Source organism: Schistocerca gregaria, chromosome 7, assembly GCF_023897955.1.
Source record: "Schistocerca gregaria isolate iqSchGreg1 chromosome 7, iqSchGreg1.2, whole genome shotgun sequence".
Classification (NCBI taxonomy): domain Eukaryota; kingdom Metazoa; phylum Arthropoda; class Insecta; order Orthoptera; family Acrididae; genus Schistocerca; species Schistocerca gregaria.
The window spans coordinates 261,254,419-261,277,357 of NC_064926.1; the positions used below are offsets into that span (position 1 = coordinate 261,254,419).

Here is a 22,939-nt window from a genome sequence, read left to right on the forward strand (position 1 = left end):
CAGTTTCACCTGTATTTGGTGAATAATCCCTCTTGATATTACTGTTTTAAAATTTTCCAGAAAACTGCCATTTCTCATTGAAGTATTTCTGTAAAATCCACATTTGCTTTTCAAATTGGCCTCAATCACTGGGATAATCCTGTAAATTGTGTCACCCTCAGTGGAATTACAGTGTTGAATGACATTATTTTTGTAAGTTATGAATTTTATTGTAATTACTTGCAGACTGAAAGTTTTTATCTGCTCCTTGTAGAAGATTTCTCTTAAAATTTATCACAGATGTGTCCCTTAGAAAGAATATTGTTCTTACCTCAATCAAACCATTTACTGATTTCTACATTTACTTTACTATTTGCTACAGTACAGTGCCCTGTTGAGTTGAGCAATCCTCATGAATGATTATGAAGTGTTCTAGTCAACATGATGAGCAACATTGATGAGTTTTAGTGGAGCACAGTGAAACTATAATGTGACTGTGACAGGGCTTCATGCGGCAATCAAACTTATTATTATTATTATTATTATTATTATTATTATTATTATTATTGTTATTATTATTATTATTATTTCTTTCTTATCTCAGACGTTATGTCTGGTCAAAAGTAGAAAGTGACGCGGACCTTGATCAAGCGTGACTTTCTTTTAACTGCACGCTATATGTTATATTGCATTTAGGAACTTTCGGGTAATTGAACATGTATCAATAATTACGGATTTCTGTAGTTGTATATATAAGTTTGGATGTAGCTGTATTGCATTGATGTACTGGTGGATATTGTGTGGTACTACTCTTGTAGTTGATAGTATAATTGGTATAATGTCAACTTTATCCTGATGCCACATATCCTTGACTTCTTCAGCCAGTTGGATGTATTTTTCAATTTTTTCTCCTGTTTTCTTTTGTATACACTCCTGGAAATGGAAAAAAGAACACATTGACACCGGTGTGTCAGATCCACCATACTTGCTCCGGACACTGCGAGAGGGCTGTACAAGCAATGATCACACGCACGGCACAGCGGACACACCAGGAACCGCGGTGTTGGCCGTCGAATGGCGCTAACTGCGCAGCATTTGTGCACCGCCGCCGTCAGTGTCAGCCAGTTTGCCGTGGCATACGGAGCTCCATCGCAGTCTTTAACACTGGTAGCATGCCGCTACAGCGTGGACGTGAACCGTATGTGCAGTTGACGGACTTTGAGCGAGGGCGTATAGTGGGCATGCGGGAGGCCGGGTGGACGTACCGCCGAATTGCTCAACACGTGGGGCGTGAGGTCTCCACAGTACATCGATGTTGTCGCCAGTGATAGGCGGAAGGTGCACGTGCCCGTCGACCTGGGACTGGACCGCAGCGACGCACGGATGCACGCCAAGACCATAGGATCCAACGCAGTGCCGTAGGGGACCGCACCGCCACTTCCCAGCAAATTAGGGACACTGTTGCTCCTGGGGTATCGGCGAGGACCAATCGCAACCGTCTCCATGAAGCTGGGCTACGGTCCCGCACACCGTTAGGCCGTCTTCCGCTCACGCCCCAACATCATGCAGCCCGCCTCCAGTGGTGTCGTGACAGGTGTGAATGGAGGGATGAATGGAGACGTGTCGTCTTCAGCGATGAGAGTCACTTCTGCCTTGGTGCCAATGATGGTCGTATGCGTGTTTGGCGCCGTGCAGGTGAGCGCCACAATCAGGACTGCATACGACCGAGGCACACAGGGCCAACACCCGGCATCATGGTGTGGGGAGCGATCTCCTACACTGGCCGTACACCTCTGGTGATTGTCGAGGGGACACTGAATAGTGCACGGTACATCCAAACCGTCATCGAACCCATCGTTCTACCATTCCTAGACCGGCAAGGGAACTTGCTGTTCCAACAGGACAATGCACGTCCGCATGTATCCCATGCCACCCAACATTCTCTAGAAGGTGTAAGTCAACTACCCTGGCCAGCAAGATCTCCGGATCTGTCCCCCATTGAGCATGTTTGGGACTGGATGAAGTGTCGTCTCACGCGGTCTGCACGTCCAGTACGAACGCTGGTCCAACTGAGGCGTCAGGTGGAAATGGCATGGCAAGCCGTTCCACAGGACTACATCCAGCATCTCTATGATCGTCTCCATGGGAGAATAGCAGCCTGCATTGCTGTGGAAGGTGGATATACACTGTACTAGTGCCGACATTGTGCATGCTCTGTTGCCTGTGTCTATGTGCCTGTGGTTCTGTCAGTGTGATCATGTGATGTATCTGACCCCAGGAATGTGTCAATAAAGTTTCCCCTTCCAGGGACAATGAATTCACGGTGTTCTTATTTCAATTTCCAGGAGTGTATTTGTTGTATTGGGTATGGATATTTCGATTAGTTGTGTAAATTTCTTCTTTTTATTGGTGAGTATGATGTCAGGTTTGTTATGTGGTGTTGTTTTATCTGTTATAATGGTTCTGTTCCAGTATAATTTGTATTCATCATTCTCCAGTACATTTTGTGGTGCATACTTGTATGTGGGACGTGTTGTTTTATAAGTTTATGTTGTAAGGCAAGCTGTTAATGTATTATTTTTGCTACATTGTCATGTCTTCTGGGGTATTCTGTATTTGCTAGTATTGTACATCCGCTTGTGATGTGCTCTACTGTTTCTATTTGTTGTTTGCAAAGTCTGCATTTATCTGTTGTGGTATTGGGATTTTTAATACTATGCTTGCTGTAATATCTGGTGTTTATTGTTTGATCCTGTATTGCAATCATGAATCCTTCCGTCTCACTGTATATATTGCCTTTTCTTAGCCGTGTGTTGGATGCGTCTTGATCGATGTGTGGCTCTGTTAGATGATACGGGTGCTTGCCATGTAGTGTTTTATTTTTCCAATTTACTTTCTTCATATCTGTTGATGTTATATGATCTAAAGGATTGTAGAAGTGGTTATGAAATTGCAGCGGTGTAGCCGATGTATTTATATGAGTGATTGCTTTGTGTATTTTGCTAGTTTCTGCTCGTTCTAGAAAGAATTTTCTTAAATTGTCTACCTGTCCATAATGTAGGTTTTTTATGTCGATAAATCCCCTTCCTCCTTCCTTTCTGCTTAATGTGAATCTCTCTGTTGCTGAATGTATGTTATGTATTCTATATTTGTGGCATTGTGATCGTGTAAGTGTATTGAGTGCTTCTAGGTCTGTGTTACTCCATTTCACTACTCCAAATGAATAGGTCAATATTGGTATAGCATAAGTATTTATAGCTTTTGTTTTGTTTCTTGCTGTCAATTCTGTTTTCAGTATTTTTGTTAGTCTTTGTCTATATTTTTCTTTTAGTTCTTCTTTAATATTTGTATTATCTATTCCTATTTTTTGTCTGTATCATAGATATTTATAGGCATCTGTTTGTTCCATCGCTTCTATGCAGTCGCTGTGGTTATCCAATATGTAATTTTCTTGTTTAGTGTGTTTTCCCTTGACTGTGCTATTTTTCTTACATGTGTCTGTTCCAAAAGCCATATTTATATCATTGCTGAATACTTCTGTTATCTTTATTAATTGGTTGAGTTGTTGATTTGTTGCTGCCAGTAGTTTTAGATCATCCATGTATAGCAAATGTGTGATTTTGTGTGGGTATGTTCCAGTAATATTGTATCCATAATTTGTATTATTTAGCATGTTGGATAGTGGGTTCAGAGCAAGGCAGAACCAGAAAGGACTTAATGAGTCTCCTTGGTATATTCCACGCTTAATCTGTATTGGCTGTGATGTGATATTATTTGAATTTGTTTGTGTATTATGTGTGGTTTTCCAATTTTTCATTACTGTGTTTAGGAACTGTATCAATTTAGGATTTACTGTGTATATTTCCAATATTTGTAGTAACCATGAGTGGGGTACACTATCAAAAGCTTTTCGGTAATCAATGTACGCGTAGTGTAGCGACCTTTGTTTAGTTTTAGCTTGGTATGTCACCTATGCATCTATTATCAGTTGTTCTTTACATCCTCGTTCTCCTTTGCAACAGCCTTTTTGTTCTTCATTTATAATTTTGTTCTGGGTTTTATGTGTCATTAATTTCTGTGTAATGACTTAAGTTAATATTTTGTATATTGTTGGTAGGCATTTTATGGGGCAGTATTTAGCTAGGTTTGCTGTGTCTGCTTGATCTTTAGGTTTCAGATAAGTTATGCCATGTGTAAGTGTATCAGGGAATGTGTATGGGTCTGCAATGTAACTGTTAAATAATTTATGATGTAAATAAAATAGAAAGAAACTTCCATATGGGAAAAGATATTAAAAACAAAGATTCCAAGACTTACCAAGCGGGAAAGCGGCGGTATACAGGCACAATAAAATAACACACAAACACACACACACACACTCACAAAATTTCGAGCTTTCGCAACCGGCGGCTGCTTCGTCAGGAAAGAGGGAAGGAAAAGGAAAGATGAAAGATCATCTTTCCTTTTCCTTCCATCTTTCCCGACGAAGCAGTTGGTGTGTGTGTGTGTGTGTGTGTGTGTGTGTGTGTGTTTGTGTGTTATTTTATTGTGCCTGCCTACCGGCGCTTTCCCTCTTGGTAAGTCTTGGAATCTTTGTTTTTAATGTGTTAAATAATTTAGTTACATGTGAATGTGTTGAGGTGAACTTCTTTAGCCAGAAATTTGCTATTTTATCTTTTCCAGGGGCTTTCCAATTAATTGCGTTGGTGACTTCATGTTGCAAAATTATCACCTCAGGCATTTGTTGTATCATGCTGTATGTGTCTGTTTCTGCTTCTATCCACCGTGCATGCCTGTTATGTTGTACCGGGTTTGACCATATGTTGCTCCAGAAGTGTTCCATGTCTGTTATGTTTGGTGGATTGTCTATTGTAATGTGTGTGTTATCTATTGTCGGGTAAAATTTCTTTTGGTTTGTGTTGAATGTTTGGTTTTGTTTCCTTCTATTTTCTCTTTTTTTGTATCTTCTAAGTCGTTTGGCCAATGCTTGTAATTTCTGCTTCTTTTCATCTAATTGCTCTATCGCTTCTTGTTGTGAGATTTTACCTAACCTTTTTCGTTTTTTGTCTGATATTTCTTTTCTTATAAATTGTGTTAGCTGTCCAATGTCTTTTCTCAGTTTTTCTATTCTGATCTGTAGCCTTTGTTGCCATGCTGGTTTTGTGGGTTTCTTCTGTGTGTCGGTTGGTTCTGATCTCTGCCTAGTGTTTATATTTAGTGTAGTGAGTGCTCCTATATAAACCACTAGTTGTAACTCTTCCATAGTTGTACTTTCATTTATTTTGTTGTGTATGATTGTGTTGATAGTTTTTATTGTTGTTTCGACTTGTGGGTTATTTGGCGGTCTATCCAAGAATGGTCTAATGTCTGTATTTGTGTCTTTGTATTCTATATATGTCAGCTGAAATTTTTCTTCTATATCTAACATGTGTGTCACTTCGTGTTCTATTTGTACTTGTTCTGGTGGTAGTCTTAAGATTTCGTTTTCCTCTGATTGTTTAATTGATGTGTGTTGTTCTTTGTTTGTTTGCTCTGGGTTGTTTGAGTCCATTACTGTATTTTCTTCTTCTTCTGATTGCACATTATTTTGTTCCAGTATTTGTTGTACTTGTTGTTTGATGGTTTCTAATTCTGACTGGGGTATCCTGTTATTTTTTATTATTACACGGATCTGATCAGCTAGTTGTTGTTCTGTTCAAAATTTTAATTTTGCGTATCTGGTAATAAATGTTGTGTATACTTGTGATCTGTATCCAGTTGTGTTGGTTCCTAGGTTTGTTGCTTGGTAATAAAAGAACATGAGGTGTCGATTAACTTCATCTGACCATCTCATCCTCTGTCTTTGTTTTCCTTCTAGGGTGGTTGCAGGAAGCATATCCTGCAAAACATCTCTATTTGGATTTAAATCATTTTCCAGTTGGCTAGCAGTGTCGTTACCATTGTGGACGGGCATAGGGTTCAAGCATCGTCCCCGACCATGACGGAACTTGTCCAAAGCTTCTTTAATTCTGTCCTGAACCAACTAATCACACTAAAAGGGGGGTTAGCCCTATTAGTGGTTTGTTCTTTTCGTCGCCTTTTACGACTGGCAGAACATACCGGAGGCCTATTCTTTTCCCGGCCTCCACGGGGATATTATACAACTAATCGAAATATTATTATTATTATTATTATTATTATTATTATTATTATTGTGCATGTAGTTATCCATGAAGCATCTTACAAAATACAGGGTGATTCAAAAAGAATACCACAACTTTAAAAATGTGTATTTAATGAAAGAAACTTAATATAACCTTCTGTTATACATCATTACAAAGAGTATTTAAAAAGGTTTTTTTTTTTCCACTCGAAAACAAGTTCAGAGATGTTTAATATGGCCCCCTCCAGACACTCGAGCAATATCAACCCGATACTCCAACTTGTTCCACACTCTCTGTAGCATATCAGGCGTAACAGTTTGGATAGCTGCTATTATTTCTCGTTTCAAATCATCAATGGTGGCTGGGAGAGGTGGCCGAAACACCATATCCTTAACATACCCCCATAAGAAAAAATCGCAGGGGGTAAGATCAGGGCTTCTTGGAGGCCAGTGATGAAGTGCTCTGTCACGGGCTGCCTGGCGGCCGATCCATCGCCTCGGGTAGTTGACGTTCAGGTAGTTACAGACAGATAAGTGCCAATGTGGTGGCACTCCATCCTGCTGAAATATGAATTGTTGTGCTTCTTGTTTGAGCTGAGGGAACAGCCAATTCTCTAACATCTCCAGATACTATAGTCCAGTTACAGTAGCACCTTCGAAGAAAAAGGGACCAAAAACTTTATTGGCTGAAATGGCACAGAAAACGTTCACGTTAGGCTAGTCACGTTCATACTGAGTTGTTTCCCGCGGATTCTCAGTGCCCCATATACAGACATTGTGACGGTTGACTTTTCCGTTAGTGTGGAAAGTTGCTTCATCACTAAACACAATCTTTGAAACGAAAGATTCATCTGTTTCCATTTGAGCAGGGATAAAATCACAGAAATCGATTCTTTTAATCTTATCAGCTGCAGACAGTGCTTGAACCAATTTCAGACGATAAGGTTTCATAACTAACCTTTTTCGTAGGACTCTCCATACAGTTGATTGTGGAATTTGCAGCTCTCTGCTAGCTCTGCGAGTCGATTTTCCTGGGCTGCGAACAAATGCTTGCTGGATGCGTGATACATTTTCATCACACGTTCTCGGCCGTCCAGAACTTTTCCTTTGCACAAACACCCATTCTCTGTAAACTGTTTATACCAACGTTTAATACACGACCTATCAGGAGGTTTAACACCATACTTCGTTCGAAATGCACGCTGAACAACTGTCGTCGATTCACTTCTGCCGTACGCAATAACACAAAAAGCTTTCTGTTGAGCGGTCGCCATCTTAGCATCAACTGACGCTAAAGTTGTGGTATTCTTTTTGAATTACCCTGTAGTATTAAACTTAGCAAGTATACAGAAACAAATGAGAATGCCTTTTCTTGGCAAATATCTGTGATGAAATCTACTCAAGATATCAGTCAAATAGCAGTGCCATCTCAGAACAACATTTCAGTGAGTTTCCTACATGATATCCTAAAACAAAATCACCTGAAAATGACGTAGGAAACTGATTGAAATATTGCTTGAAGCCAGTGTTGAGTTTAGGCTGATATCCCAAAATTTTGCCAAATAAGCATAGTAAAAACTTAATTACATGACATTTATACTGCAACATTATTCTAATTTATACTCCAACTACACACATATACATTTGTGTGTCATCTCAGTCACACCATTTCGCTTAAGTATCACTCACTGCTTCATGAAATACTGTTGTGGTTGGCAGGAGAGCCAACCGTGTTCCTAAAGCAGGGCGAAATGCACGCGTCTCAGCTCACCCAGTCTGGCGTGAGGTCTGGAACATGACAAGGGAATTAGAATTGTGAAAAACGGACGTAGCTGGTGGAATACTTAACTTTAATCCATTAATGACTAACGTCGCTCTTGACATTACATGATTTAAAATATCAATAGAAACTGATCATGGCGCCTTGCTAGGTCGTAGCAAATAACGTAGCTGAAGGCTATGCTAACTATCGTCTCGGCAAATGAGAGCGTAATTAGACCTGCCGTGTGGCGGCGCTCGGTCTGCAATCACTGATAGTGGCGACACGCGGGTCCGACGTATACTACCGGACCGCGCCCGATTTACAGGCTACCACCTAGCAAGTGTGGTGTCTGACGGTGACACCACAAATACACTTTTTCCTTGGCGAAGTTTGCTTCAGCAGTCTTCTGTCTACTTACTGCTGATATTGTTATTGAAGAAGTTGTAGAACTACAGGATGTATTGAGCAATACAGAAAACATGTAGGAGACATAAAATCCTTATTGCATCTTGTGTACCTTCCCTTTGGGGGAAAACCAATGTTAAGAAAAGAAGAAGAAGATTTTCATTACACTGATGTTTCATTCGTGAGTGTCAGTTTTACTTTTACTCTGTTTTGACAGGTAATAACACTCAAAAACATTACATGGAAACTCAAGGAAAAGGAGGGAAATTTGTGGTCAATGTTAAAAAAAAAAAAAAAAGCATGCAGAAAGTTGATGGGTACAAGAGAGAAACGTGAAAGAATGTAAAAAAGGTAACAACAGGAGAGACAAACAGAAGTTGATGTGAGGCCCATGGTGCTAATCAGGCTCATGATTGGGATTAGGGGTCCATGTCGTGCATAACACAATGAAGACCCATGGTGTTTGTACAAGTGTGCTGGTACATGAGCTATAATTAGAATACCAGCTGATTTGAATTACAAGTACAATCACAGCCCTACTTCAGGGCTTCCTTTACTGCATGTGCGAATGTGTATGCCCACGTGAGAATGAAAATAAGTGTTCAGCAGTTCTTCTCAGTATAACAGTGACTGCTTCTTTACTGGTCTATCCTCTCATGACACTGATTGACCATGTCTCAGTCAGTCAGTCCATCCATCCACTTAGCCAAGATACTAATCAAATTTAAACTTGGATAGAACCTTTCAGAATCATCTGATATGTGCATTTAGTAGACTGTAACGCTTCAGTCCGCATGCTTTCTACATTAATTCATTATTTATTCCGGTCTGTATGCTATCTACATTAACTCATGATTTATTCATATTGCTGCATGTTTCATTAACAGTGTTTTATAAATGCCCACTTATTGGATTATTAAAACACAAGATACAATGCAGAGCTGGCTTCCATTTACAGATCTCTGGAGCATTAGAACCACCCAATAGAGCTATTTGATGACTCAGAAATCTAACAAGCAAAAATATGAGGGGTTCAGAGCATAAGTGGCATAAATCCACCTATGGGGTTTTGAGTAATAGGAATATTCATTAAGAAGTGTAGAAACAATTATTAATGTTAATAATTTATTTGTGTTGATAAATACAGGATAATATGCACAAAAGTCTCTCTAAATATATTAACAAAACAGAATATAATGCAGAAAATGTGTAGGAAATGACTTGTTAAACAAAAAAGAAATGAGTTACTTAGTTTGTTCACTGAACACTTTTGTCAGTCATCCACTGTAACTGTACCTTGTGTGGATACAGGTTCATTGTTTTCCTTGTCCAAAATCTGATCCTGAGAATCTGAACGTCAAGTACATGTCTTCGTAGACAAGTTCTTGAAGAATGCATGATACACAGGAGGAATAAATTTTAGAAGATCAAGCACATCCTTCTTGTTGGTTGTCACAGTCCACCTGGTCTTGTAAAGTCTCCCTTGTGTCACTGATGCAAGGTTCTGGAGAGGTGTGCCTAACGTGTGCTTATGAAAGTCCACCTCATGAAATTCTTCACTTTGATTGAAAGTTTATTTAAACCACATGGACAATGGCACTGCCTGTTCTAATTGCATCCATGTGACTTGCTGCCAATTTAATGGATTCCTGTCAGTAGCTCCTTTCCTTATCAGTGTGCTGCCTAGCAGCTTCTTTGTTGATACAAAGTCGTCATTCTTCATTATGCGAACAATGAAAGGCTTTTTCTTTTTACACCCTTGGATAATATCTATGCAGTCACCAACTGAGTAAATATATTGTTTTTTGCAGCTGGCTAATTCAATCACACCAAAATGTGCATTATTGGGCAGGTATCATAAATTTGTTGTTTATTACTCCCACTTTCATGTCTGCATCTTGCACTAATTTAATCAAGGAACCACGCATGTTACAATTATACTTATGTTGATATGGTGCTTGTTCTCGCGACATGTCCGAAAAAACAGACGCCATACCCATATAAGTATATAGTTCTGGCAACACCGGCCATGACCTCCTTCTTCTGCGCAGATGCACACATATTCCCCGAACTCTTACGGGACTTTGTAAGAATGTCTTCCTTAAGTAATGAGTGTCTTGGGGTATGAATGTAGTGTGTGGACATACAAGGTGAGAATGTGGGTCTTGGGGGAGACGTGTGCTAGATAGTCCCTGCAGTCGCGCTATCCTCTGTGCCCTCGGTGGCTTAGATGGATATGGATAGAGCGTCTGCCATGTAAGCAGGAGATCCCGGTTTCGAATCCCGGTCGGGGCACACATTTTCACCTGTCCCTGTTGATAAATATCTATGCCCTTTAGCAGCTGAAGGTATTAATATAATTCTAATTTTGTTACAATTATGGTTCTGCCTTGTACATGAATCAGAATATGCAGTTATTACTTTGTATGTATGGCATCCCAGATTATACACATATAAATTTCTCTTATAGTAGGCAATAGATGTCTGCAGTTTTGGAAAGGGCAGTGCCTTTTGTAAATGAGATATATACGATTGTCTTCTGTTCCTGTTATTCTTACGGATGTTCCGTTTCCATGCATTGAGAGTTCGCGTCCTTTTATATCGCCGGCCGGAGTGGCTGAGCAGTTCTAGGCACTACAGTCTGGAACCGCATGACCGCTACGGCCGCAGGTTCGAATCCTGCCTCAGGCATGGATGTGTGTGATGTCCTTAGGTTAGTTAGGTTTAAGTAGTTCTAAGCTCTAGGGGACTGATGACCTCAGATGTTAAGTCGCATAGTGCCCAGAGCCATTTGAACCTTTTATATCCCCTATGCACTTCCTCAGAATCTAAAAGTATGATAAATAAAGTTATGTCAAATACTCTTGTTCCGTGTTAGAATGCGTTAATTGTATGTTCATAGTATACACAATATGTAATTGTTATAAACTGCACTTCTGTTCAGGTGCATATATAGTGGTAAAATGCAGCACCCGTTGACAGGTTAGGTTAGAAACAGTATCTTATTTATTTTTGCCACATATAGAATATTATTAATTATTATTGGTGTGGCCTACCTGCCATAGTATCATTCATAGGAATGTTTTCCTCACTACCTGGTGGATGTTCTGAACAGCACTCCATAAGATGGTCACTACAAGAACCTTCATATTCCATCTTCTACTGGCATACATACGTTGTGCTCTGAACAAAATCAGGAAACGGTTAAGCACTAACACAGTGCTGCACTCTGTGCACAGATGATGAAACTCAGAGTTATGTGCGTGTAGCTCTGAACTGTAAATGTCTCTCTGTTAACGAATATCTCCGTAACTTGTTTTCAACGAAATATGGAGTTACGTCACTTGTGCTCTGAACCCCTCATATATGTCATGTTGTTGCAGTTGATGGTTTTGTATGAGTGTAAGAAGTTATACAATATGTAAATTAAACAGATTAAATCATATTAATGGAATGAAATTCTTAGGACAAATGTGTGAGGAAATACGAGAATATCAATTATCCTGTTATAAAAGTAAATAAAAATTTTGTGGATCCCCCTATAAAATAAGCCGTGATCTGAAATAAATGATGTAATATTATTGAGGAAGATCTATTCATCAAGTGGCAGATGAATGATCACTGTCTTGTGTGTGAGCTGCATTTGCATAAATATCTGTGTGTGTGTGTGTGTGTGTGTGTGTGTGTGTGTGTGTGTGTACATGTTTATTTCGAAAGAAGGCCTTGTGACCAAAAGCTTTGGTGAGTAGCAATTTATCCTCTTCATAATATCGTAAATTTAAAAACAAGTTTATTTTACAGGCAACAGCCAGTTTTTAAATAGAAATTCATCTATGGAATAGAATGCATTGTCCAAGATAAATAATGTTATGTTAAATTTAAACCTTGCTTAGCTACCTGTCATACATTCTATGTTATTGAGAAAATGATCAAAATTTTTGATGTTGCATATTAAACTCCTCCCTGACCCACTGAAAGTTGTAGTAATGGGTAATAAAGGTCATTTTTACTAGTGTTGTAGGTGTAGACATCACTGTTCTTCTCACATTGTGATGGATTATTTAAGACGAGTTTCATTAGTGAATACATGAATTGAATTGTGATAGTGCAGTGAAAATGCATAATTTCATGGAGAGACACTAACATGACAAGTGTGGGTGAACACCACGTATTATTCTTACTGCTTGCTTTTATACAATCGGTATTTTCTTTCTGAGTGGTGAGTTACCATAGAAGATTATCCTGCAAGACATTATTGTATGGATATATGCAAAATTTGCTAGGAGGCTGATTCATTTGTTTTGAAGTAGCAATTATACAAAGAGCAAAACTAATTTAACTTAATTGTTTGAGAAACTCAGTAATATTCTTCTTCGAGGGAAAAGTTTTCATCAGTATGTACACCCAAACATTTTGAGCATTTTATCTTGTTGACTGACTCCTGTTCATAGGTTGCACCAGTTGTTGGTATAACTCTCTTTCTTATATGAAACTGAATATTGTTTTTTTTTTTTTTTCAAAATTTAGGTAGAGTCCATTTTCAAATAAACATTTGATAATTCTTTGAAAAACATCATTAACAATTTCTTCAGCTGCTTTCTCTGCAATGGAATTTATCATAATGCTAGTATTGTCTGCAAAACGTACCAATTCTTCTTCTGAACGTTAAGTGGAAGCTTGTCCACATATATATATGAAATAGTACTGGACCCAGATTGAACCCCGTGCAACTCCATTTGTGATTTCTCCACAGTCACTAAATTTTTCTGCCCTCCCAACATTGTTTGAAATATTCAAGTTTTTGCATTCTGTTTATTAAATACACTCCTGGAAATTGAAATAAGAACACCGTGAGTACATTGTCCAAGGAAGGGGAAACTTTATTGACACATTCCTGGGGTCAGATACATCACATGATCACACTGACAGAACCACAGGCACGTAGACACAGGCAACAGAGCATGCACAATGTCGGCACTAGTACAGTGTATATCCACCTTTCGCAGCAATGCAGGCTGCTATTCTCCCATGGAGACGATCGTAGAGATGCTGGATGTAGTCCTGTGGAACGGCTTGCCATGCCATTTCCACCTGGCGCCTCAGTTGGACCAGCGTTCGTGCTGGACGTGCAGACCGCGTGAGACGACGCTTCATCCAGTCCCAAACATGCTCAATGGGGGACAGATCCGGAGATCTTGCTGGCCAGGGTAGTTGACTTACACCTTCTAGAGCACGTTGGGTGGCACGTGCATTGTCCTGTTGGAACAGCAAGTTCCCTTGCCGGTCTAGAAATGGTAGAACGATGGGTTCGATGACGGTTTGGATGTACCGTGCACTATTCAGTGTCCCCTCGACAATCACCAGAGGTGTACGGCCAGTGTAGGAGATTGCTCCCCACACCATGATGCCGGGTGTTGGCCCTGTGTGCCTCGGTCGTATGCAGTCCTGGTTGTGGCGCTCACCTGCATGGCGCCAAACATGCATACGACCATCATTGGCACCAAGGCAGAAGCGACTCTCATCGCTGAAGACGACACGTCTCCATTCATCCCTCCATTCACACCTGTCGCGACACCACTGGAGGCGGGCTGCACGATGTTGGGGCGTGAGCGGAAGACGGCCTAACGGTGTGCGGGACCGTAGCCCAGCTTCATGGAGACGGTTGAGAATGGTCCTCGCCGATACCCCAGGAGCAACAGTGTCCCTAATTTGCTGGGAAGTGGCGGTGCGGTCCCCTACGGCACTGCGTAGGATCCTACGGTCTTGGCGTGCATCCGTGTGTCGCTGCAGTCCGGTCCCAGGTCGACGGGCACGTGCACCTTCCGCCGACCACTGGCGACAACATCGATGTACTGTGGAGACCTCACGCCCCACGTGTTGAGCAATTTGGCGGTACGTCCACCCGGCCTCCCGCATGCCCACTATACGCCCTCGCTCTAGGTCCGTCAACTGCACATATGGTTCACGTCCACACTGTCGCGGCATGCTACCAGTGTTAAAGACTGCGATGGAGCTCCGTATGCCACAGCAAACTGGCTGACACTGACGGCGGTGGTGCACAAATGCTGCGCAGTTAGCGCCATTCGACGGCCAACACCGCGGTTCCTGGTGTGTCCGCTGTGCCGTGCGTGTGATCATTGCTTGTACAGCCCTCTCGCAGTGTACGGAGCAAGTATGGTGGGTCTGACACACCGGTGTCAATGTGTTCTTTTTTCCATTTCCAGGAGTGTATGATCAAACCAGTTGTATGTAAAGCCATCATTTCTTTAAAACCTGTGTTTTTTTAAAAAGTTACACAATGAAACACCTGGAAAAGATCACAAAAAATAACAGCTCATGATATTTTGATATTTAACGCATGTAATATTTGGTGAGTAAAAGCATAAATAGTGTTCACAGTAGGGCAACCTTTCTGAAATCCAAACTGTGATGTGCTGAGTAAATTTTCTCCTTCTTCAAGCAGGAAGGTTGAAGAGGGATGAAGGAAAATAACTAAAAAGGTTTAGAAAATGGGAAGAGTTCAGAAAAATCACCCAGAACTCTGGATCCAGGGAGACTTACTGGACAAGATAAGGAGGAAAGGCTTATTGTTGAGTACTGACTGGAACGGGATTTGAAATCCAGAGAGCTTACAAGTGGAAGATAGGGTAAGAGGCAAACAGAGTGTGCCGACGAAATGCTGTGCAAAAGTTAATAATAGCAGAAGGCTAAGTGTATTGTATATGATAGAGGTTGAGGACAGGGAAATATAGACAGGTCAGAAAATAAAATATATAAAAAATTAAAAGGGAGTGAAGGAAGGAATAGTTACTAAGAAGAAATGCTAAGACTGGAGAAATTGCCCCAAATTAAGGCAAGGTGAGTGGTGAGAACCAAGGACATGGTGTACTGCCAGAACCTGTGTAGTTCAGAGAAACTGTTGTCTGGAAGAAGAACACAGATAGCACTTGTAGAGCATGCTGTACAACAGGAAATTGTGTGTGACTAGTATACACCCTCTTGGTAAGGGTTGGTGGTAGCAGTACCACTGTAGAAGGCCAAAAAATGTTTATATAATAGCTGTACATGACGTGTCATTTCACAGGTGGCTGTTCCTTTGATAGTATATGCGTTGTCAGTTACAGGACTGGCATAGGTGATGGCAGAAGGTTTCATAGGTAAAGTCTTTACAGCAGGGATTGTCACAAGTTTGGGAGCTGTAGGGTTGGGAAATGAACGTAGAATTAGCATGGAATCTAACCAGTGTATTGCAGAGATTGGGGAGGGGGGCATGGATGCCATAAAGATATTTTAGGTGGGAAAAATGCTGGGTAGAATGGACCTCATTTCAGGGCATGATTTTAGGAGGTCATAGCCTTGTCAAAGTAGCTGATTAATACGTTAAAGACCAAACAAATACTGAGTGACAAGAAATATACTCTCAAGCCGTTTTTTGGTGGGATGAACAGTACCAGGGTGGGATGTGATTAACCATTAAATCTGCTTTCGATTGAGGCTGGTGGGGTAATTACTTCCAGTGAGGACTGAAGTGAAAATAGTAGCGCTTTGCTGTAAAGAGACTGCATCTGAACAAATGCTATTCCCTTGAATGCCAAAGCATTGTAGGAGGCAATATTTGACCTGGGAAGGATTGCAACTGTCAAAATATAGGTGCTGTTATTTGTTAGTAGGTTTAATTTGAACAGAAGTGTGTAGCTGACCCTCAGTGAGGATGCGATCAACATTGAGGAAATTGGCAAGGGCTTCAGAATAGAAACATGTAAAATTTGATTGGGAGAATGTATTTAGAGATTCCAAAACTTTAGCTGGTGACCCCACCATGAGTTCATATGGCAAAGATGTCATCAGTGCATCTAAACCAAACCATGGGCTGAAGGTTTATGGATTACAGGAAAGGCCCATACAAGTGGACCATGAAAAGGTTGTCGTAGAAGGGAACCATCCTGGTTGCCATGGGTGGAACCTTGATTTGTTTGCATGCCTTGCCCTCAAAGATACACTAGTTGCTGGTAAGTATAAAATTGATTAAGATGAGCACATAGGATGTCATAGGTTTGCAGTCAGTGAGCACTGTCCGAGGTAATGTTTAGCAGCAGATAGATGATGTAGGTGGGGATGTTGGTATAGAGGGAAGTGGCATCAAAGGCGACAAGCAAGATGTGGACATCCTGTCAACAATGAGGTCATTAGAGATGAGAACCAGCTCGGATTAGGGAGGATTGGGAAGGAAATCAGTCATGCCCTTTCAAAGGAACCATTTGCATGAAAAGATTTAGGGGAATCACGGAAACCCTAAATCAGGATGGCCCAGAGGCAGATTTGAACTGTCGTTCTCCTGAATGCGAGTCCAGTGTGCCAACCACTGCGCCACCCCGCTCAGTAAACAAGATGTGTGATGGGAGTGGGACAGGCACAGTTTTCAGAAGATCTAGGAAATGGTTGGTGTCTTTAACGTAGGAGGGAAGTCTTTGTACTAAGGGCTGCAGATGTTGATCAACTATGGCAGATATACATTCAGTGGGTGCTTTGAGGCCAGCAACTAAGGGACACTCTGGGTGGCGATTGGGTTTGTGGATCATTGGAAGAAGGTGAACACAAACACACACAAATTTCAAGCTTTCGCAACCCAAGGTTGCTTCACCAGGAAAGAGGGAAGGAGAGGGAAAGATGAAAGGATGTGGGTTTTAAAGTAGAGGGTAAGGAGTCATTCCAATCCCAGGAGCGGAAAGACCTACCTTAGGGGGAAAAAGGACAGGTATACTCTCGCACACACACACATATACAGACATGGATGGATATATATGTGTGTGTGTGAGTGTATGCCTGTCCTTTTTCCTCCTAAGGTAGGTCTTTCCGCTCCCGGGATTGAAATGACTCCTTACCCTGTACCTTAAAACCCACATCCTTTCATCTTTCCCTCTCCTTCCCTTTTTCCTGATGAAGCAACCTTGGGTTCGGGAAGCTTGAAATTTGTGTGTTTTTTATTGTGTCTATCTACCAGCACTTTCTCGTTTGGTAAGTCGCAGCATCTTTGTTTTTTATATATATTTTTCCCACGTGGAATGTTTTCCTCTCCCGAAACTTGCCTGCAGAGCACTTGCCCGCGAAAGGCAGAGGTCCTGAGTTCGAGCCTCAGTCTGGCACAGATTTTTAATCTGCCAGGAAGTTTCAGGTTAGGGACATGTAGGTACCCAAGAGAGGATTGTGAAGCAGTGCCTTATTAGGGATACTTGGAAAGCTTGTTAGGGATGATTTTGAGGTAATGGTGGTGAATCATTTTGAGATCCATCTCAGAACTTTTCAAGGCAAAGTTCAATGCCCGCTGCTGAACATTATCTGATTGTAAAACTATGATTCCTTCAAGCTCACCTTAATCAACTTGATACTTAACAAGAAATATTATACTTTTGAAGGGCAGACATACAAACAAATAAGAGGCACAGCCATGGAAACTCTGATGGCTACTTCCTATGACAACCTGTTCCTGGGTCACTGGTAGGGGGCTTTCCTGGGATCTATAAGCCTTCAGTCCATGGTTTAGTGTAGATACATTGTGATATCTTTGCCACTTGGACTGATGGTGAGGCTGACCTGTTAAAAATTTTCTGGATTTCTATAGACATTCTCCCAATCAAATCTCATGTGGTTTTATTCTGGATCCCATGCCACTTTCGTTAACATTGACCTCTTCCTCATAGAGGGTCAACTACACATTTCTGTTCACATTAAACATACTAACAAACAACAATGCTTACTTTCTGACTGCTGCAGTCTTTTCCATGTCGGATGTTGCCTCCTATACGGCTTTGGTATTTGAGGCAAGTGTATTTGTTCAGATGCAGACTCTTCATAGCAACATACCACTATTGCCACATCAGCCTTCACTGGATATAATTACTCCTCCAGGCTAGTTCAAAAGCAGATTTCTCTGGTCTGTCACATCCAGTCCTGGTACTGCTCATCCCGCCAGAAACAACTTAAGAGCAATCTCTTATCTCTCAGTATTTTTCAGGTCATGCATGTACGAGGGTCGGTCAAAAAGTAATGCCTCCCATTTTTTTTCTACTTAAAAAAATTAAGTTAAGTGAAAAATTTGAATTTGGCGCCATTCCTCAAACCTTCTTCTGCAATCCACTGCAGTAGTAACTTTCTGTGTCAACAGGTGGCAGCACAGCAGAAGTTTGTAAGATGGCCGACATCGCTGTTCGTTTGAGACAGCGTTGTGTGATTGAATTCTTGAATGCAGAAGGTGAAACGCCCATACGCATTCATGAAAGACTGAAGAAGGTGTCTGGTGTTGTGACAGTGGATGTCAGCACTGTTAGACGATGGGTTCGTCGTTGTAAGGAAGCTGAAGGGCAAACACCGTTGACTGACGAAAAGCGGAGCGGCAGGCCGGTGAGTGCAGTGACTCCACACAACATTCAGCAAGTTGATGACATCATTCGTGGTGACAGTCGGGTGACTGCAGATGAAGTGTGTCGCATTATTTCTCTTAGTAAAGGCAGTGTGATCACGATTATTAAACAATTGGGGTACTCAAAAGTTTGTGCACGGTGGGTTCCAAGAATGTTAACCGATCAGAATAAAGAGGCAAGGAAAACAATAGCCTCCCAACACTTGCAGCGCTTCCGTTTGGAGGGAGATGAGTTTCTGAAAAAAATTGTGACCGGGGACGAAACATGGGTGCATTTTTTTGAACCCGAATCAAAGAGGCAGTCAATGGAGTGGCGTCACACAAGCTCGCCGAGGAAGAAAAAATTCAAAACTATGCGATCGGCAGGGAAAGTTATGGCAACAGTTTTCTGGGATACAGAGGGTGTGATTCTGGTTGATTTTTTGGAGCAGGGATGCACAATAAATTCTGTTCAATACGTCACAACCCTCAAAAAACTTAAAGCACGTCTTCAGCGAGTTCTCCCAACAAAATCAATGGCAGATGTTCTTCTTTTGCATGACAATGCAAGACCACACACCAGTCGTCACACCTCTGACGAGATTGTCAAAACTGGATGGGAAGTTTTGCCTCATCCCCCATACAGCCCTGACCTGGCACCATCAGACTTCCATCTGTTCGGGCCACTAAAAGAAGCTCATCGTGGGATTCATTTTGAAGATGAGGAGGCCGTCAAAACATCCGTGCGTCAATGGCTTAGGAAGCAGAGCTGTGATTTTTACCGTGCTGGGATACATGCCCTTGTTCAAAGATGGACCAAAACTGTAGAGATGGGCGGAGATTACATTGAAAAATGACAAAATGATCCTCAATGTTGTGGTTTTCAACCTATGTAATTGCATTTAAATTTCCTGACAATTAAACGTAGAAAAAAAAAAAATAGAAGGCATTACTTTTTGACTGACCCTCGTATTAATCAGCCACTTTGACAAGGCTATGACTTCCTAAAATAGTGCCCTGAAATGAGGTTCATTTTGCCCACCTAGAATAGCTTTATTGCATCTCTAGCCTCTCAATCCATGGCATCCCTCCCAAAATCTCCACAATACCTTGGTAAGACCCTGTGCTCCATTTCCTTATGCTCCATTTCCCTACCCTACGGCCTCTAAAACTGTGACAATCCCCGCTGCAAGATTTTTCCCTATGCATCCTCTTACCAGCATCTATACCAATCCTGTAATTGGCGAAGCATATACTGTCAAATAGAGAGCCACCTGTGAAATGACACATCATTTACAGTTGTTGTATAAACACTGTTGTGCATTTTACACTGGTATGACTACCACCAATTTATCAGAAGGTAAATCCTGGCCAAATGCAATTTCCTGTTGCAGTGAATGCTCTAAAAACGGGCAGTTATGACTATGGTGCCTGTTTCGCCACATTTACCATCTGGATTATTATCCCAGACACCAGTGTCTCAGAACTCCGCAGGTGGGAATTGGCGTTACAACATATCTTTGCTTTTTGCCACCCTCCTAGCCTTAATTTATGGTAATTTCTCTGGTCTCAACATTTCTTCTCAGTAACTATTCCTGTCTTCACTCCTTTTCAGTTTTCTATGTATTTTATTTTCTGACCTGTCCATGTTTGCCCGCCCTCAACTTATACCATATCCATATAAGTATATAGTTCTAGCAATACCAGTCATGACCTCCTTCTTCTGTGTGGATGCACACATATTCCCTGAACTATTACAGGACTTGGTAAGAACAGCAAGAGAGGGGAAGAAAACCAATGTGCACTCCGTTGTGCATACCGGGGGGAGTCATTCCAGATGTGGAAAGGGTCCTTCCGGATGCCATGAAGGGTACAGGGTGCACCCATCTGCAGGTGGTCGCTCATTGGCACCAATGATGTGTGTCGCTATGGGTCGGAGGAAATCCTCTCTGGCTTCCGGCGGCTATCTGATTTGGTGAAGACTGCCAGTCTCGCTAGCGGGATGAAAGCAGAGCTCACCATCTGCAGCATCGTCGACAGGACTGACTGCGGACCTTTGGTACAGAGCCAAGTGGAGGGTCAGAATCAGAGGCTGAGACGGTTCTGCGACCGTGTAGGCTGCAGATTCCTCGACTTGCGCCATGGGGTGGTGGGGTTTTGGGTTCCGCTGGATAGGTATGAGTCCACTACACGCAGCAAGCGGCTACACGGGTAGCAGGGGTTGTGTGACGTGGGCTGGGCAGTTTTTTAGGTCAGATGGTCTCAGGCAAGTACAGAAAGGGCAACAGCCTCAAAGGGTGTGGGGCAAAGTCAGGACATGCGGGGACCAAGCAGCAATCGGTATTGTAATTGTAAACTGTTGAAGCTGCATTGGTAAAGTACCAGAACTTCAAGCGCTGGTAGAAAGCACTGAAGCTGATATCATTATAGGTACAGAAAGCTGGCTGAAGCCAGAGATAAATTCTGCCAAAATTTTTACAAAGGCACACATGGTGTTTAGAAAGGATAGATTGCATGCAACCAGTGGTGGAGTGTTCTTCACTGTTAGTAGTAGTTTATCCTGTAGTGAAGTAGAAGTGGATAGTTCCTGTGAATTATTATGGGTGGAGGTTACACTCAATAACCGAGCTCCCAACTCAGCAGCATTAGTGGCAGAACAATTGAGAGAAAATTTGGAATAAATTTCACATAAATTTTCTCAACATGTTATAGTCTTAGGTGGAGATTTCAATTTACCAGATATAGACTGGGACACTCAGATGTTTAGGATGGGTGGTAGGGCCAGAGCATCGAGTGACATGATACTGAGTGCACTATCCGAAAATTACCTCGAGCAATTAAACAGAGAACTGACTTGTGGAGATAACTTCTTGGACCTACTGATAACAAACAGACCCGAACTTTTCGACTCTGTGTGTGCAGAACAGAGAATCAGTGATCATAAGGCCGTTGCAGCATCCCTGAATATGGAAGTTAATAGGAATATAAAAAAAGGGAGGAAGGTTTATCTGTTTAGCAAGAGTAATAGAAGGCAGATTTCAGACTACCTAACAGATCAAAACGAAAATTTCTGTTCCAACACTGACAATGTTGAGTGTTTATGGAAAAAGTTCAAGGCAATCGTAAAATGCGTTTGAGACAGGTACGTGCCGAGTAAAACTGTGAGAGACGGGAAAAACCCACCATGGTACAACAACAAAGTTAGGAAACTAGTGCGAAAGCAAAGAGAGATTCATTCCAAGTTTAAACGCAGCAAAAACCTCTCAGACAAACAGAAGCTAAACGATGTCAAAGTTAGTGTAAGGAGGACTATGCATGAAGCGTTCAGTGAATTCGAAAGTAAAATTGTATGTACCGACTTGACAGAAAATCCTAGGAAGTTCTGGTCTTACGTTAAATCAGTAAGTGGCTCGAAACAGCATATCCAGACACTCCGGGATGATGATGGCATTGAAACAGAGACACGCGTAAAACTGAAATACTAAACACCTGTTTCCAAAGCTGTTTCACAGAGGAAGACCGCACTGCAGTTCCTTCTCTAAATCCTTGCACAAACGAAAAAATGGCTGACATCGAAATAAGTCTCCAAGGAATAGAAAAGCAACTGGAATCACTCAACAGAGGAAAGACCACTGGACCTGACGGGATACCAATTCGATTCTACACAGAGTACGAAAAAGAACTTGACCCCCTACTAACAGCCGCATACCGCAAGTCTCTAGAGGAACTGAAGGTTCCAAATGATTGGAAAAGAGCACAGGTAGTTCCAGTCTTCAAGAAGGGTCATCGAGCAGATGCGCAAAACTATAGACCTATATCTCTGACGTCGATCTGTTGTAGAATTTTAGGACATGTTTTTTGCTCGAGTATCATGTTGTTTTTGGAAACCCGGAATCTACTCTGTAGGAATCAGCATGGATTCTGGAAACAGCGATCGTGTGAGACTCAACTCACTTTATTTGTTCATGAGACCCAGAAAATATTAGATACAGGCTCCCAGGTAGATGCTATTTTCCTTGACTTCCGGAAGGCGTTCGATACAGTTCCGCACTGTCGCCTGATAAACAAAGTAAGAGTCTACGGAATATCAGACCAGCTGTGTGGCTCGATTGAAGAGTTTTTAGCAAACACAACACAGCGTGTTGTTATCAATGGAGAGACGTCTACAGACGTTAAAGTAACCTCTGGCGTGCCACATGGGAGTGTTATGGGACCGCTGTTTTTCACAATATATATAAATGACCTAGTAGATAGT

General features: G+C 41.6%; 1 protein-coding gene across 2 annotated transcripts in view; it reads left to right on the plus strand.

Annotated features, from left to right (window-relative positions):
- The window catches only part of LOC126281160 (FAST kinase domain-containing protein 1, mitochondrial), a 58,964-nt gene that overhangs the window by 31,002 nt on the left and 5,023 nt on the right, over positions 1–22,939 (plus strand). The window lies entirely within an intron of this gene.